The sequence below is a fragment of the Cervus canadensis genome, chromosome 3, assembly GCF_019320065.1.
Source record: "Cervus canadensis isolate Bull #8, Minnesota chromosome 3, ASM1932006v1, whole genome shotgun sequence".
NCBI classification, from domain to species: domain Eukaryota; kingdom Metazoa; phylum Chordata; class Mammalia; order Artiodactyla; family Cervidae; genus Cervus; species Cervus canadensis.
The window spans coordinates 58,767,154-58,785,659 of NC_057388.1; the positions used below are offsets into that span (position 1 = coordinate 58,767,154).

General features: G+C 40.5%; 1 protein-coding gene across 3 annotated transcripts in view; it reads right to left on the bottom strand.

Annotated features, from left to right (window-relative positions):
• Nucleotides 1-18,506, bottom strand: part of NPSR1 (neuropeptide S receptor 1) — a 146,820-nt gene that overhangs the window by 117,785 nt on the left and 10,529 nt on the right. The gene's annotated exons all lie outside the window — the stretch shown is intronic.

Sequence of the window (18,506 nt, forward strand, 5' to 3'; positions counted from 1 at the left end):
CACTTCAGCCCAAAATGTCTGGGCGGAATCCTGATAAGAATGTGCACGTCTAAGACCAGGATGCAAAGTGTTTTTCCTATTTGGAGAAGACAGTAAGAAGAGCCTGAAGAAGGGACTTCCCTGGCAGTAGAGTTGTTGAGACTTTGCCTTCCTGTGTGTGGGGTGCAGGTTTGATCCCTGGTTAGTGGGGCTAAGATCCTATATGCCTCAAAGCCAAAAAACCAAAACATGGAACAGAAGTGAAATTGTAATAAATTCCATAAAGATTTTTAAAATGATCTACATTAAAAAAATCTTATATAAAAAAGAAGAGCCTGAAGAAATCCCTTATAATGATAAAATTGTATGTGATAAAATTGTATCCTGGCCAGGCGAGAGGACCCAGCTATTTGGTCAAACTCTAGTGTAAGGTGGTTGTTGTGAGGTTAACATCTATAATCACTTGACTTTAAATAAAGCAGATTACCCTACCTAATACGGGTGGACGTGGACTTCATCCAATAAGTTGAAAGCTTTAAGAGAAAAAGCTGAGGTTGCCCCCAGAAGAAGGAGGATTCCCTGAAGAATTCATTATAGAACATAGATATCAAGCCTGAGTTTCCAGCCTGTCACCTCCTTTAAGAATTTCAGACTTGGAGTCCCCACAATCATGTGAGCAAATTTCTTAAAGTAAGTCTCCTCCTTTCTCTCTTTCTCTCAATATAATATATTAAATATTTATCTGGGCTTTCCTGGTGGTTCAGTGGTAAAGAATCTGCCTGTTAGTGCAGGAGATATTGATGTGTTCCCAGAGTCAGAAAGATCCCCTGGAGGAGGAAATGGCAATCCACTCCAGTATTCTTGCCTGGGAAATCCCATGGACAGAGGAGCCTGGCATGCTACTGTCCATGGGGTTGCAAAAGAATCGGACATGACTTAGCAACTAAATAACGTATCTATCTATCTTCTATCTAATCCGTCTATCTTTCTATTGGTTCTGTTTTCTGTGGAGAACTCTGACTGAAACACTCCCTAAAAATCTGAGGCATCACAGCAGCACTTTCTCTTATGCCATATTAATTTTAAATTACACAGTAACAGACAAATCAATTCTTAAAACTATAATGAACCAGATAAAGCTCAGATCCCATTTGCCCACCACTTTTAGTCTTGATCAAGTCCCTTCTCTCAGAAAGTAAATATCCTTTCAATTGCATTGTATATCCTTCTTATCCTTTGAAAAATATGTCATAAGCATGCACACACACATCCATGTTAATTAAATATCAAGCTGATATTAAAGCTCTCCATCTCACATGTACAGATGAATTCTGAGGCCCTGGTAGAGGTCTGGGCCACAGAATGGTAGAAGTTAGGGAACGTTCCTTGTGGTGGTGGTGGTGTTGGGGGCAGGGTGTGTGCACAAGTGGAGTGAGAGGACCAGAGGGTGGACAATCTCTGCTGCTTTGAAGGGCACCAGTGACAACACCTCACCTCCATCATGCTTACATCATCTCTCATTTGGAAGACAGTGTCTTTGCTCAGCACCAGGCTTCCTGATTTTCTCTGGTCCTTTTCTGACCAGAAGGGATACCTTTTTCTGGATGACTCATTTCTCTAGCAGCCTGAAAATGGGTGGCACTGAGAAAGCATTAGGAATGGAAACTAATTGTTATGAAAAGGGTTGTTCTGAGACTTTGTAAGAGAATTCTCTCCTTTGAGATCCATGGACAACTGTGCTGTCGGGAGCAGATACAGGAGGGGAGGCCTTGATGGGCCAGTCTGACCTTCCCTATTCAGCAGCTCATATGTAGGTAGTGAACATAAATAAGTGGTTTGAACTTGGAGGACCTGCTTTTTAAAACTGTAGAACAACCTGGGGACCAATGCAAGAAAATAGGTGGCTTGGAAGTCTGAGCAGATCTTTTGTGGACATTATGATGATGGCAGATGACACAGGAGATGCATCAAGCATATATGTCCCCAGTATGGTCCTAATGTCATTTGCTCTCTTGCTCTCTGGGAAGATGATGGCCTCCTGGTAGTGTACATGATTCAGGAAAGATCAAGGAGCCCTTAGAGCAGGTGGTGTGGCAGGTGGGGCCTGCAAAGTCCTTTCCGGGCCTGCTGAGAACACAAACGAGAGCTTTTCTAAGAATTTCTCCTATTTCTCTTAGGAGATCTTTTTCACCTGGAGAAGTGTTTCGATGCCTTAAAAAATTCCTTGCTTTGAATTATAAAACACTATACCATATCCAGAAAATTTTCTCCATTTGGGTGGAGGTGGAGGGTAGTTTATTTCCATACTTGTCCAGTACTAGTCAATCTCTGTTGAACTCTTTCAGCCTCAGATGAAGAAGAAAAGGAATGTTAGAATGCTTATGATTTTTTTGTTTTCATCAGATCAGAAATCCAGGTCTCCACAGTGAATGGGGAGAAGGTAGCATGTGGAAGCAGACAAAGAAGGAGGCCTGGCACTCTGAGGGGACAAGCGAGTGCAGTGAATACAGGCTGTTTTCCTCACTGAGTCCGCTGTCTTCCCCAGCACCACTCCTGGCCCTGCCCAGCTCCAGCCTCCCTTTAACTAGGAGAAGGCAGTTGGCTGTCATTCTCCTCCCTGGAGTCTGAGGCCATCAGTGAACTCCCCACAGAAATCCAGCCCAGCCTCAGCCTCTGGACTGCGCCTTCCTGGGTGGGATTCCCTGGGGGCCTGGCCTCCCTCCCTGATTCAACAGGATGATTCTTACTTCACGGGAGAGAGAGTGAACAGCCTTCTGCCTGTGCTCCGGCATCTCCACGCCTTACAGAGACAACCTCCAACTTTACAGCAAGTCGGCATCAACTTTCCCTATTTTCTACTACTGACACAGGTTTTTTTCCAACGAAAATTACACTCTGAAGGACTTTGGGATGAGAATTAGGAAGAGAATTAAGTGAACCCAGGGTAATTTTGAACTAGAAGTCAAGGTTTTTTTTTCCCAGAATCCCTCTTTCTTCACAGTCCCTTTTCCTGACATAACTAAGTGCCTATGGGAAGTACAGTTAGGCCACATCTCCAGAAAAGTAATACTGAAGTGGGCAAATGATTTGCTTTTCACCAAGCATACTGGGGATTATGCTGCTGACACCAAGATTCAGATTTCCAGAAATCACATTTCTCTAGTGAGGAGCCACCGGACTCCCAGTGGACATGGGAGGGCTGCTTTTTCCATCTTTGTACTTCAGGATCCTGACCCAGGCAGCCAATCTCTTCAAAGTAGGCTTGGGGCTCAGAACTGCCCTGCTGGGAGCAGAGAGTGACAAATACTGCAAATCAAATTATCCCATTTTGACGTATCAGTGAATCGGAGGTCCGGTCTCAGGAGGGCTTGGAGCAGTGAGTGCTGGCTCTGCAGCTGAGCCTCTTCTGAAGAACCTGCAGTAACCATGCTTTGGGCTGGCTGGCCCAGGGTGCTCTGTGAACAGGCCCAGGTCTATAATGCTCTCCTTGGGGTTAGATAACATCTGTGGGTTGGGTTGAGCAAATTCTGTGAAATCAAGTCTACGCCTTCTGCTTTGCAGTTTTCTATTGAAAGACAGTCTCACCTTAATTCATTGGCTTCAGGAAATCTCTAGATGAAAGAAGCTCCCTACTGTAACTTTCTGAGAGCCGTGTGTATTTATTTATTCATTCATTCAATATCAATGAATTGTGTATAGTACAAAGTGTTGACACTACAAAGCAGACTAAAACACGTAGACTGTATAAATTATACTGTTAAAATTAAATCCCATGTGTGTCATCAGTTGTCCAAAGATCTTTAGGTATAAAAACAATTACATAGTTGTAGGATCATTTTATTCATAGCATTCTTAACCTATGCATGCCCATACACCTAAACATACACACACATCCGAAGGTAATATGAAGATTTGGAAAACTACAAGAATGGGAATTGGGGAAACAAGTTGAGAGTCATTTGAGCATCACAGTCCAGTGAGCCGTTTAGTAGAAAAGTGAGTAGGTTTTCAAACCTGCCTGATTTGGGATGAGATTCTTTACTGCTTGCTGGATGTGTGACACATCAGTAAGTGATAACCTCTCTGAGACTGTTTTCTCATTTATAAAAGGATGATGGAAATGAAATCTGTCTCAGGGTACTTGTGATGGATAGAGATGATGATGAAGATGAAGACTTCTAGCTCAGTGTCTGATGCATAGTACACACAACATAAAAATTGGTTGATCTGCTTTTTAGGTTCATGGACTATATTTAGGCTTGAGCAGTGATTTATAAATAATTCACTACTTTTTAAGAATGATGCTTGAATTTACCCCCTTCATCCCACTTTCCGTTCGGGTCTGCTGAAATTTCCCCCGAGCCTAGTCTGCACTCCTTCCTCCACACAGCAGTTTGTGAACTATTTCAGAATATAGTTGGAGATTAAATGCCCCCTAGTGGTCATGTGAGGCAGAAATTCAAGCCAGTTGCTTAATACAGAACAGAGGTAGTAAGCGAATTTGGAATTTTTCAATGACTGTAGCGTGTTTTCAACTTAGTTACATAGTTGTGGGCTTATGACTAATTGGCTTTTAACCTAAAGTTAATGACACCATGCAGTGATGAAAGCTCCCTGCAGATCAGAAAATTACAGTGTTGGTTTAAGAGGGAGGAACTGCAGCATTCTCTTGATGATGCTGGTGCTGGCACAGGGCTGATACTTGGGATTTGACCCCATGGGATATGCTTTCAGAGTCAAAAGGATTTCCATGAGATCAGGCATTAAGTCTGGGTCACCATTCCAGGCTGGCATTTTATCTTCCCCATAGAAAGAACTGAATAAGTATTTGATGGATGGCTATATGGTTGATGACAAGGCCAAAGGTACTTATAAATATCACAAGAATGAACATTATCCCAGGAAATACAGGACATTTAGCTAAATGACTCTAGTTGAAACTAGATATGTCAGACTTGTCTGAAGAGGAAGACATGATTTATCCAAACCCAAAGAATGATAATCCTCTTTCCAATGAAGTCCTGGAAACTGAAAGCAAGCAAAACATCCCTAAGGTATCTGTAACAATCACGGGGTGAATGGGAACTAACATTATTTGAGTGAATCCCATTATTAATCTAGCTCCTGACGGACTTCGTTTTTGATGTATGCTAGGTACTCAGTAAATGCTTGTTGGTGATTGTCATGTGCAATTGTCACAGTCTGGCTGATGAGATGACTCTGTCCTCAATCTTATAGGTAAGGAAGTAAGGGCTCAGAGAAGTTGCTACCTAGAGCACCTAGCTCCTAAGCAATGCAGCTGGAACTTGAACATGGCTTTGCTTGACAGAAAAGTCCATGCCATGTTTACTGGTGGTGATTTTCTGCTTGAATTTTGGGCCAGAGATGGTAAAGTTGCCTCATTTATTTTCAATTTTCAGGTGGGAAGCAGATCTTCATTTTCCTTCTGACCCAAACTTGTCTGAAGCTGGGTTTCTGAAGCTGAATCAGCTTCTCAACTGCCTCCCCAAGGACTGAGAGTAAGGTCAGTGCTCAGTATGTGTTTGTATGGATGAACCCTGGAGTGACGTGTGGCTTCCACACAACGGAAGCTGTAAATATCACACAAGATGCAGCTGCATCGTCTGCCCCAGGGAGTACAGGGCTTTCTGTACCCTTTACATTTTCACGGTTCATTTAATGGTTCTTGTTATTTTTATGAAGTTGAAGATGAATATCTCAAACACAGGAAGTAGCAAATACATCATACTTCCCACGAGAGGAAATGAAGTCTCAGAAAGGTTATGATTCAGACTCAGTTCTCAATCAGCAAACCAATAAACTCCACAGTCCTGTCACCGAGACCTGTATGCCCCCTGTCATTCATAGTACCCGGGTTCTGACGCCTACTCCAAGCCTCAGTAACTTTGCTTAGGTGGGTTGGAAATACCAAAAGAAGAGCTCTGAAAACATCCTGTTCCATTGAGGCTGAATTACTATGTAACACAGTGAGCACACAATTTAAAGTGAGATAGGCAGGAACCGACTACAAAAACTCTGGGTTCCCAAAGCTGCTTCATTAGACTTGGGGAATGAGATGCATTAAGAGGATCTGTAGACCCTTGGGTAGTGACCATTTCTGAACAGTTGGAAACCTGTCACTCAGTAGCTTGTCCCAATTCTTCCCCAAGCCTCACCCCACCTGCTGCTAAGGAAGCGCTGCCAAGTGGTCAACAACCAGTGAGGCAGTCAACCAGGAGGCACAGCATAGGACCCAGCTTGCTCACAAGTGCTCACCTTGGCTTCTTCCCCATAATCACTTCCTGCTGTTGCCCCTTTTGAAAATCTGCATTTTTACCATCCTGCCAGTAACCCAGCTTGGAGATACCCTCTGTGGAATTATTGTCATCACAACCACCTATCTACACTCAACTTGTCTAGCTGTTTTGCCTAGACCACTAGGGATTCTGTCTTGGATTACTTCCAGGGTAACTTTCATTGGTAATACTCAATTATGAAAAAAATAGCTACAAGAGTTTTTAATTAGTTGCTATTACAAAAAATTAGAAAATTACAAAAAGCTACATGTATGTGTGGATGTTAATTTCAGTCTTATGTTTTTATAAGCCTTTCCATATCATTTTAACAGGTGTCGAGAACAGGAATGTACATTGCATCCTCTTCCTAATGCCTGGTGGGACCTGCTGGCAGGGGGCCTCCTGCATGAAGAATAGAGGATGTGAATGGGTTGGGAGGTATTGTCACAGCCCAAGTCTGTTGAGGTTGACAGTAGGGCTGTCAGCCAAAATGGTCCCAAATAGTTGGGCGCTAAGAATCGTCCTGTGATCTCTCATGTGGTATATAAAGGGGCAAGACATTTAGCCTGAGAGGAAAGCCTTGATATAGCCATGGGTTGGTGTACAAATGATACTCAAGCTGGAATTGGGAAACTGTCCTTGAAATCGTGTTGCTGTGATTATGGTTATATTGGTTCTCATTCTGCATAATCAAGCTCTGTTCAGTTCAGTTCAGTCGCTCAGTCATGTCTGACTCTTTGCAACCCCATGAATCACACCACGCCAGGCCTCCCTGTCCATCACCAACTCCCGGAGCCCATCCAAACCCATGTCCACTGAGTCAATGATGCCATTCAACCATCTCATCCTCTGTCATCCCCTTCTCCTCCTGCCTTCAATTTTTCCCAGCCTCAGGGTCTTTTCAAATGAGTCAGCTCTTCGCATCAGGTGGCCAAAGTATTGGAGTTTCAGCTTCAACATTAGTCCTTCCAGTGAACACCCAGGACTGATTTCCTTTAGGATGGACTGGTTGGATCTACTTGTAGAAGACTCTCAAGAGTCTTCTCGAACACCACTGTTCAAAAGCATCAATTCTTCACTGCTCAGCTTTCTTTATAGTCCAACTCTCACATCCATACATGACTACAGGAAAAAACATAGCCTTGACTAGACAGAGTTTTGTTGGCAAAGTAATGTCTCTGCTTTTGAATATGCTGTCTAGATTGGTCATAACTTTCCTTCCAAGGAGTAAGTGCCTTTTAATTTCATGGCTGCAATCACCATCTGCAGTGATTTAGGAGCACACAAAAATAAAGTCTGACGCTGTTTCCACTGTCTCCCCATCTATTTCCCATGAGGTGATGGGATTGGATGCCATGATCTTAGTTTTCTGAATGTTAAGTTTTAAGCCAACTTTTTCCCTCTCCTCTTTCACTTTCATCAAGAGGCTCTTTAGTTCTTCTTCCCTTTCTGGCATAAGGGTGGTGTCATCTGCATATCTGAGGCTCAACAAACATTTATTGACAATCTAGCAGCAAAGTTCAACATACTTTGGGATCTTTACCATAGGCCCACAGAAGTTTCATAGTACCATAGAGGGAAGGCTAGGACAAGGAGCTCCTAGTCTGATGGTAGAGGCATATATATAAACAAAAATGTTCAATGTGAGCTACTGTGATGGAGGTGCTGTAGAATCCCCAATAAGGGACATCTTGGAAGAAACTGCGGGGGACTGGGGTGGTTCGTCAAAAGGTATATCCTGGAGAAATTAAGGTGTGAGTTGGGTCTGAAAAATGAGTAGATGTAACCAAGAAAACAAGTAGGTTGCCTGGGAACAGTATGAGGAAAGGCAGGAGAAATTTTAGGTTAGTGAAGACAGACAGGGCCCATCCATGAACATTAGGTATGGTCATAGAGCAGAGAAAGGCTTATAAGAAGATAGTGGACTTGTGTCCTAAAAAATATTTCAAAAGTGGAGAAAGGTCCACTCTGGATCTTTGTCCTGAGTTGAAAGAACTTGCTATCAAAAGAAAAGATTCCTCTCTATCTGGACTCTATTCTACTTATCTTCATTGCCCTATCTCTTAATACCACTATCATGGGTGAGAGAATTCAACGTTAGCTTCTTCAAACTGGGCTGAACAGAAAAGCAATTCTCTGCCTAACATTTATTTCTTAGTTTAGCTTCCAGGACATATTGTATAACCTCTTTCTACTCTGACCAGAAGTGGTTAGATATTGGTCTGGAGTATTTGATCATTATTGCCATGGGTCATATTTTGTGCTTAGTTAGCAATGTTAGCTGCTCACTGCCTAATTGTTCTCATTCCTATCAGGCTTTGGTGCAAATCAGGACTGCCTTTGCATGACTCAGTGATGTAGTTTCCTGGTTACTAGTGAATTCTTGGATTTCACCAGAAGCAGAAATGCCCATGCCCCACATTCATTTTAGTGTGAGTCCCTTCTTATGAGTCATTCTTGGCTCACAAAAGAACCTCCGCATTAATCATAAATAGGGTGTATTGGAAGCTTTGAGGCATTTTATTTCTGGTATTCCATCCGAAATCTCACAGTATATCAGACCGCACATGCTAGAAATCATCTTAAAATCCACTGGGCTCCAAGTCCAGGTAGAAATTAATATTTATTGAACAAATGAATGAAGTGTCTGCTATATACCAAGAACTGAGATTAACATTTAAATTGCTATTTGAGCTCCAGACCCTTGAAATATAGAAAACTAACATTTGGGTAAATTAGGTCCAAATCTCTGCAATGTAGTAGAAACCAAAGGATTACTGTGTGATAAAAATACCAAGAAACTATTCTTCTGCTTGATCCACAGATTAAAAAATAAGCCTGTGGGAATTTGTTTTCTGTCTTGGAGGTGCTACTAAGTAGGGAAAATTGTCTGAGGAACATTCCCCCTGAGGATTTATCTCAGCTCAGACCTTCAATCTGTGATACATTTAATCTGTCATTTCCATAGTTTCCAGTCCATCCAGGAGGCTCAAACTCAAGTAGCCAGAAGAAATCTGGGGAAGTGAGCAAGTGAAAGAACACTGGCAGATGTGAGGGTAATGCATGGAGCTGAATAATGAGAACTGGTTGGGGAAAGAGGCCTGAGAAGGGCTCTGAATGACGACTCCAGGGAGATTGTCCTATATTGCTATTATTTTCTGTGCATCTAAGATGGGTGTTTGGTCAACAGAGTTTAAAAAGCTAATGAGTTAGTATACACCCAGTGATAGCTGGTCATCCGATTTGGTTTCCGTTGTCCTTGCATTCCCTTGCCTGTCTCCTATGTTCTATCTGGTTCCCTACGTGCAAGCCTCCCCAGCCCAGGGTTGAACACTAGTCCCTCCGCCTCTCATCAGTCACTTTATAGGCTCCCTGGGAGCCTATCCAAGGTCGACAGATGCAGGCACCTGCCTGACTCCAAGCATCGCTCTCACTGCACCTGAGCCTCTTGGATTTTGACCAAATTTTGATGTGACCAGAGTTGGCCACATCAGCTTGGGCCTATGCTCAGAAGCCCTAGTTCCCAGCAGTGGCCAGTGCCCTGGGCGGGCTTGGTCCTCTAACCCTGATGCCTACTTCTGTCTAATCTACCTTCCTGTAGTTCTCAACATGGAAACCAAGTGCATTTTATGGGTCAGTCTTTCCCAATGATAGTAGAAAAACAACACAATTGGAAAATGGAGTTTTAAAGAAATAGATAATTAACAGGTTGCACGCATAATCCAGAAATCACCATTAAGATATCTATTGGGGTCAGAGTGGGGAAAATATTCTAAGAGGAGCGATATGAGAGAGGGGAGAAAGAAATGAAACAGGAGAATCACTGCATTTCCCCCCACTAAATTCCTGAATTCTGCTTTAGCTTTGAAAGTATATAACCTTCATTATAAAAAGAGCGAATTGCACTTGCCTCCATACAGTTCATTACTAGGGAGACACTGGCAGGTCCTCAGACCCTTCAACGTGTGATCCTTGGGGGTCAATTCATTATCTGGTACCTCCCCTCCCCCCATTTTGGCCAACTTCTCTACCACAAAGGTGTCTGCTTTCAGATGCCTTTTTCAGCTTCCCTTGTCATTTGTCTGCAGAGGAAACTGATCCTTTCACTTGCTTTTATGGAAATACAATGTGCAAAATATATTTGAGACATTTCATGGTGTATTATACAAGATTATTTTGTTTTTTCTGATAATAAAAGTAGTATGGACTAACTGTCAAAAGTTTAGTAAAATATTTTAAAAGTACAAAGACAAATGCCCACCTTCCAGAGAGAATTTCTCATTCACTTTCCCACTTTTGGTATATTCTTTTTGTATTTTCTGGTTATATATCTATATATCTGGATATATGTAGATATTTAAATATCTGTACAACTGAGAATATTTTATATGTGCAGTTTATTGTGCTTAAAAATCTTTAGCATGGAATAAGGAACAATGATTATTATAGGTGCATAATATTCCTTAATATTCCATCTTATGGTTGCATCACAATTTTAATTTTCTATTGTCGGATGTGTACTACATGAAATAGTCTAACACATAAGACCATGTCAAAACTTTTCTTGAATATCTCTTTATTATTCTTAAGGTTTAATCCTGCATACAAATCTACCAAGTCAATATGTAAATATATTGTTTAGGCTTGCTGTGTATTACCAAATACACAGAAAATTTTGTGTATTTCCTTAGTTGTCCATATTTACTCTCCCACCAGTCTACAAGACTGTCATATGCTTTTGTAACATTTGTCTTTAATTTTTACCAGTTTGATATTCAATAATATTTCATATTATGTTTCCTGGTTAAATTTGTATTATTCAGGCCACTAGCAAATAAAACTTTTTATGCATTCTTTTAACTCTACATTTAATCTAAAATGCTTTTTATTTCCTTTGCCTGTTTTTTTCTATTAGAAATACCATTTTTTTAGAGCTTTTTATATATTAAGACCTTTAATCATGTTATATTTGTAGTATAATTATTACATAATATATAATATGTAATATTATAAATATGTATATGTATATAAATATTATATATTTAATTTATTGAAAATACTTTCCTTAGTTGTTTCTGTTTAAATGTTTTGTTAGGCTTAGAAAGTTCTTGCTCATCTGAAATCAGTCTTATAAGTATGCTTTTTTTCTATTTTGTAAAAACTTAGTTACAAAATCCAACTGAAATTGATCTTACAACTTTACATGAGGTAAGACTCACCACCCATTCACCAATGCTCTAACTGCCAAAATATTCATTCCTTCTTACTATTTTTTGTAGTTTCTTTGTAGTATTAAGTTCATATATGTACTAAGGTTTTATTTTTAAAGCAAACTGTTATTATGAACTTGTCCATTACAGTACTAATTCTGAAATGTTTTGCTTAATGCAGGTTTATATTTTTTAGTAACTGATGGAGAAAAATCCTTCTTCCTCATTAACATTTATGTTCAAATCTCTTAGCTTTATTTACCTTTTTAAAATTGAGCTTTTAAGTTATTTTGTCAAATTAAAACAATCACATTAAAGATTTGATTAAAGCTTTTTAACACTATAAAGAAATTGGGGAGAACTGACATCTTCACAAAACTTAGTTTTCCTGTCCTGGAGCACCAGATGCCTTTTCATTTATTCAAATTTTGTTTTTTACATTTCACTAATGGTTAGCATGGGCTTTCCCAGAGGTGCAGAGGTCAAGAATCCACCTGCTAATGCAGGAGACACAAGAGACGAGAGTTTGATCCCACCCGTGCCTGGAAAATCCCATGGACAGAGGAGCCTGGTTCGCTACAAGCCATGGGGTCTCAAAGAGTCAGACACGACTAAGCACGCACACACAGTGCAGTGTGGTACAAGAAGTTCTAATGCTTAGCATTGTGAATTATTGCTATCCTAAATTTGACTAGTGCTTTCCAGTTTATAAAGTCTTCTAATAGTTTCTGTATGCTTGAATACTTTTTGCATTTTTATCCCAACCTGTGCAAAAAAAAAAAAAAAAAAGAAAAAAAAAATCTCAAAAGGGACTGAATACATTGGAAAGGTAATCAAATTTATTCTTAATCAAAAGAATATCTTCTATAGGTATGGATTGCCAAGGGCAATGGAGCACAGTACTAGAGGAAAGAAAGGAAACGTCCACTTGGGCACTAACAGTATTCCCTTTCATTTTTTATTAAATTAAGACCTGTGAATAATTGTTCTTAAGCAAACACTTGGGTTCAATATCTGTATGTAAATGGAATTCTGAGTGCTGTGGGGAAATCGTTTGTCCAGTGCAGAGCCTGGAACACCACGGGCTGGGGTGAATCACAGCTCCTGCCCACCAGAAGAGCAAGGCTAGGAGACTTCAAGAGCTGGAAGAAGACGAATAAAGGGGAAACTTATTCCCTGCTGCTGCTGCTGCTTTTTCAAGAAGCTCCAACAATCCTCTACATCCTAAGTAACCTTTGCTATCTCATGCCCAGTATACTCAGGAGAGTAGGGGTTTATTTAAATGAAGCAAAGTTCTTTTAAAAAATGCAAATAACCTTGGAAGATCAGGAAGGCTGTGGGAGAGACACCTGAGGGAAGGAATTTGTTTACTCAGAATGGGTTTCATGCAAATACTTGGAATCGATTTATTGAGGAAAAAAAATTGGGGACGACAGGAGGACTAAGCAAAAGACAGAGAAAAAGAATTTTTTTTTAAAAGCAGAGCATGCAAAGTCCATGTAGTGATAAAGAACCCGCCTGCCAACATGGAACCATAAAAGACATGGATTTGATCCCTGGGTCGGGAAGATCCCCTGGAGAAGGGAATGGCAGCCATCTCTGGTATTCTTGCCTAGAGAATCCCATGGACAGTGGAGCCTGGTGGGCTACTACATAGCGTCGTAGAGTCTGACATGACTAAAGCCACTTAGCACACACTGCATGCATGCAAAGTCCACACTGAATGCCCTGGTAGGGATGAGGGCAGACAGAGGAGTTTGGGGAGGGAGAAATACGGTGTTTGAGAGAATGGGAAAGCTTAGTCTGGGTTCTTGTGAATCATGTCAAGGTTATGCTTGCTTGTTAATTCTCTACAACCACCTACTTCTTTCCGTAGGAGAACTATCAATGGACTAAAAAGGGGAGGTGTTCCAGGAAGTTTCTGCTTTGTTTATCTTTAAGAAGGGAGAATAGTTTGGATGGGAGGAGAGTGTGGGAGGATGGAGAATCTCAGTGGGTGAGGAGTTTGGGAGGATAAAGCTGAGAGGAAGGGTCTGTGAGGCTGGTCTTGGAGGAGAAGGGCATTAGCCCACCCTCACTCCTGAACCCCTCTGGGTTGGTAGGACCCTCCCAGGAGATTATTGAGTAGAACTCCATGATCACCCTCCTCCGGTTCCCACCCAGAAAGTCACTTCTCACCTAAGACTTGGCTCCTTCCCTTCTTTACCATCCTGAAGGGACGCCGTTATTGTTTTGTGCTCACAGCTGAGCTGCCTGGATCCAGAGAAACCGTGTGATGTGCTCAGGGTAGCACAATATAGAATTGATCTGAGGCCCAAAGCCCATTTCTTGCACTTCCCTTGCTTGTTTAAACTGTAAGGAAAGGATGTAATTCTTTATGCGTCAATTCAAGGAGAATAAAAATCTTATTGAGCCATCATGAAAAAAATGAGTTAATGTTTTGGGTAGTTTTTTGAACTAATGTTTTTAAAAGTGCTTTCAGATTTTTTTTTCCCCCATGAAATTACCTAAGCGAATAGCACTGTTATTATCTGAAATGTAAAGAATCATTCTGAAAAATTTAGGGCTCTTTTCTTTGGGAAGGAGGATAAACTATCTCTTTCTTGGTTACTCGGAAAGATACAGTCCTGTCTGAATCAATGTTTATAAAACTCTATTCAATCCTTTTGTAATCTAGATAATAGATAATAGTAGGATGAAAAACATGAGCAGAGCCAGCTCCTGCCCCGCCCAAATGTAGAATAAATGAAATGTCTATTTGATTCTCTGTGGTCCACTTTCAAGGGCTTGACTTCAGTACCCTGGATATATAATGTTGCACTTGGTATTTGTATCACTTGGGAAAGTCTACGACTCAAAAATAAAAGAAAGCCCACTTTACAGTGGCTTAAACAAAGATTTTTTTCATACAATAAGAAATCTAAAGATACATAGCTGCTGTCCTGAACTCATTGAAATTGCTTTAGCTTTTCTTTTGTGGTTGCAAAATGGCTGCTGAAGCACCATGCATTGTGTCTGAGTTCAAGGGAGAAAGAAAAATTCAAGCCATGTCTTTCTCCTTCTGTCAAAGAAAAGTGGAATCTTTATCAGAAATCTCATAGACTTCCAATTAAGTTTCTCAAACTGTGCTACTGTTTACTGCAAGGGAGACTAGGATAGTGAGTATTTGGCTGGGAAAATGAGAAGAGGGTTGAGAATAAGATATGGCTCTTATTCTTATTAAAAATAAGAATAAGACTCCTCTTTCCATGGGATTTCCTAGACAAGAATATTGGAGTGGGTTGCCATTTCCTTCTCCAGGGGATCTTCCTGGACCAGGGATCAAATCTGCATCTCCTGCATTGGCAGATGGATTTTTTAAGCCACTGAGCTACCAGGGAAGCTTGCATAGTAAAGATTCCTAAATGGCTAAAGGTTAATGTCTACTTGTAAAGTAGAAATAAGGAGGACCCTTGGAAAACATTCATAGAGCCATATCCTGGATTCTTTGCCTATATTTATTCCTAGTAAAGTGCTAAATCTATGATAGGGTTCATTCACTCTTTTAGACTCTCTGAGTGTCTTATTGAGGTGGCATGACTGTTGACATTGGAGAAACTCTTTATAGAATAATTTTTTATTAAGTAGTACTTTATACAGAGGAAAAGTCTTCCTTTGAATGTTAGTTTTGTAGTTTTGACAAACTTAACCATCATTGCAATCAAGTTAGAGAATATTTCTGTCATCCAAAGGGGGTCTCCAGTACTGTTTTGTAGTCAGCCTCTTCACAGCAACCACTGATTTGCTTTCTGTCCTTAGAGTTTTGCTTTCTCAACATCATGTAAATGAAATCATTACAGCATTTTGAATCCGGCTCCTTTCACTTAGCACAATGCATTTGAAATTTACCCATTTTGTTCTGTATATCTATAAGCTTATTCCTTTTTATTGACAAGTAATATTCCATTGCACAAATATACTACAGCTTATCCATTTTCTAGCCACTGGACATTTGAGTTGCTTCCAATTTCTAGCAATTTAAGATAAAGCCATCAATGCAAAGAAATAGAGGAAAACAATAGAATGGGGAAGACTAGAGATCTTTTCAAGAAAATTAGAGATAACAAGGGAACATTTCATGCAAAGATGGGCTCAATAAAGGACAGAAATGGTAGGGACCTAACAGAAGCAGAAGATATTAAGAAGAGGTGGCAAGAATACACAGAAGAACTGTAAAAGAAAGATCTTCATGACCCAGATAATCACGATGGTGTGATCACTCACCTAGAGCCAGACATCCTGGAATGTGACGTCAAGTGGGCCTTAGGAAGCATCACTATGAACAAAGCTAGTGAAGGGGATGGAATTCCTGAGCTATTTCAAATCCTAAAAGATGACACTGAGAAAGTGCTGCACTCAATATGTCAGCAAATTTGGAAAATTCAGCAGTGGCCACAGGACTGGAAAAGGTCAGTTTTCATTCCAATCCCAAAGAAAAGCAATCCCAAAGAATGCTCAAACTACCACACAATTGCACTCATCTCACACGCAGGTAAAGTAATGCTCAAAATTCTTCAAGCCAGGCTTCAGCAATACGTGAACCGTGAACTTCCAGATGTTCAAGCTGGTTTTAGAAAAGGCAGAGGAACCAGAGATCAAATTGCCATCTGCTGGATCATTGAAAAAGCAAGAGAGTTCCAGAAAAACATCTATTTTTGCTTTTGACTGTGCCAAAGCCTTTGACTGTGTGGATCACAATAAACTGTGGAAAATTCTGAAAGAGATGGGAATACCAGACCACCTGACCTGCCTCTTGAGAAACCTGTATGCAGGTCAGGAAGCAAAAGTTAGAACTGGACATGGAGCAACAGACTGGTTGCAAATTGGGAAAGGAGTACGTGAAGGCTGTATATTGTCACCCTGTTTCTTTAACTTATATGCAGAATACATCATGAGAAACGCTGGGCTGGAGGAAGCACAAGCTGGAATCAAGATTGTTGGGGGGATTATCAATAGCCTCAGATATGCAGATGATATCACCCTTATGGCAGAAAAGGAAGAAGAATTAAAGAGCCTCTTGATGAAAGTGAAAGGGGAGAGTGAAAAAGTTGGCTTAAAGCTGAACATTCAGAAAACTAAGCTCATAGCATCTGGTCCCATCACTTCATGGCAGATAGATGGGGAAACAGTGAAAACAGTGACTGACTTTATTTTTCTGGGCTCCAAAATCACTGCAGATGGTGATTGCAGCCATGAAATTAAAAGACGCTTACTCCTTGGAAGGAAAGTTATGACCAATCTAGACAGCATATTCAAAAGCAGAGACATTACTTTGCCAACAAAACTCTGTCTAGTCAAGGCTCTGGTTTTTCCAGTGGTCATGTATGGATGTGAGAGCTGGACTATACAGAAAGCTGAGCGGTGAAGAATTGAATATTTTGAACTGTGGTGTTGGAGAAGACTCTTGAGAGTCCCTTGGACTGCAAGGAGATCCAACCAGTCCATCCTAAAGGAAAGCAGTCCTGGGTGTTCATTGGAAGGACTAATGTTGAAGCTGAAACTCCAATACTTTGGCCACCTGATGCGAAGAGCTGACTCATTTGAAAAGACCCTGAGGCTGGGAAAGATTGAAGGCAGGAGGAGAAGGGGATGACAGAGGATGAGATGGTTGGATGGCATCACTGACTCAATGGACATGGGTTTGGGCGGACTCCGGGAGTTGGTGATGGACAGGGAGGCCTGGCTTTGCTGCAGTTCATGGGGTTGCAAAGAGTCGGACATGGCTGAGCGACTGAACTGAACTGAACTGAAGATAAAGCCACTGTAAGTATTGATATAGAGGCTTTTACATTATTTGTCTTGGACAAATACTCAGGAGTAGGATTTTGGACTTGTGTAATAAATGTATGTTTAACTTTATAAGAAAATGGCAAAAAGTTTTCTCAACTGTCTTTACCATTTTCTTTGCTGTCAGTAATGTATGATGGTTCTAGTTGGTTGCTTCATATCTTTGTCAGTTCTTGATATCCTCAGTGTATTTTTATTTTAGTCATTCTAATGAGTGTATGATGGTATTTCATTGAGCTTTTAATTTGCATTTCACCAGCGACAAATGATGTTAAGAATTTTTTCATGCGTTTCGTCACCATTTGGTGATATGTCTGTTTGAAACTTTGCTATTGTTTTAAGTTGGGGTCTTTTTCTTTGTATTGAGCTTTAAGAATTATTTGTATCTTCTGGATAAAAATTATTTGTGATATATAGATATTTTCTCCTAGTATATGGTTAGCCTTTTTATTCTCTTCATAGCATCTTTTAAATTATAGAAGTTCTTAATTTTAATGAAGTCCGATTTATCAAATTTTTCCTTTATAGACTGTGCCACTAGTGTGGTATGTAAGAAATCATTGCCTAATCCAAGGTCACAAAGTTTGCCTTCTATGTTTTCTTTTACTTTTATTTTATGTTTGTTTTATTTTAGGTTTCACACTTAGATATATGATCCATTTGATGTTAATTTTTATGGGGTGTGAGGTTTGGGCAGGGGTTCCTTTTTTACACGTAATTATCTATTTGTTCCAGCAACAATTTTGATTTTCTCTATTGAGTTGCCTTTATATCTTTGTCAAAAATTAATTGACCGGATATGACTGGGTCTATTTCTGGACTTTTTATCCGGTTCCATTTCTGGATGTGTTATCATTTTCTCAGTACCACACCATTGCTTTAGAGAAGGTTATAACCAGCCAGTGTGAGTTCCCTAACTTTATTGGTTTTGAGAGTTACTGTGGCTAGTCAATTTCCTTTGCCTTTCCACATACGTTTTAGAATCAGCTTATCAATTTGAGCCCCTATGTCATTGTCACTCCTTGCCTCTTCTCTGATTCCCCAAGCCCTGCATATGGTCTGACAGAAAGTCCCACTGCTTCTTCCTGTCCACTCTCAGGCAATCCTTATCTTACTGAGCACTGACGCGTCTCATTGTGTCATCATAACTGACTCTTTCCTCAATGTTCCCTCCCTACATCCCACCCAGTACTCT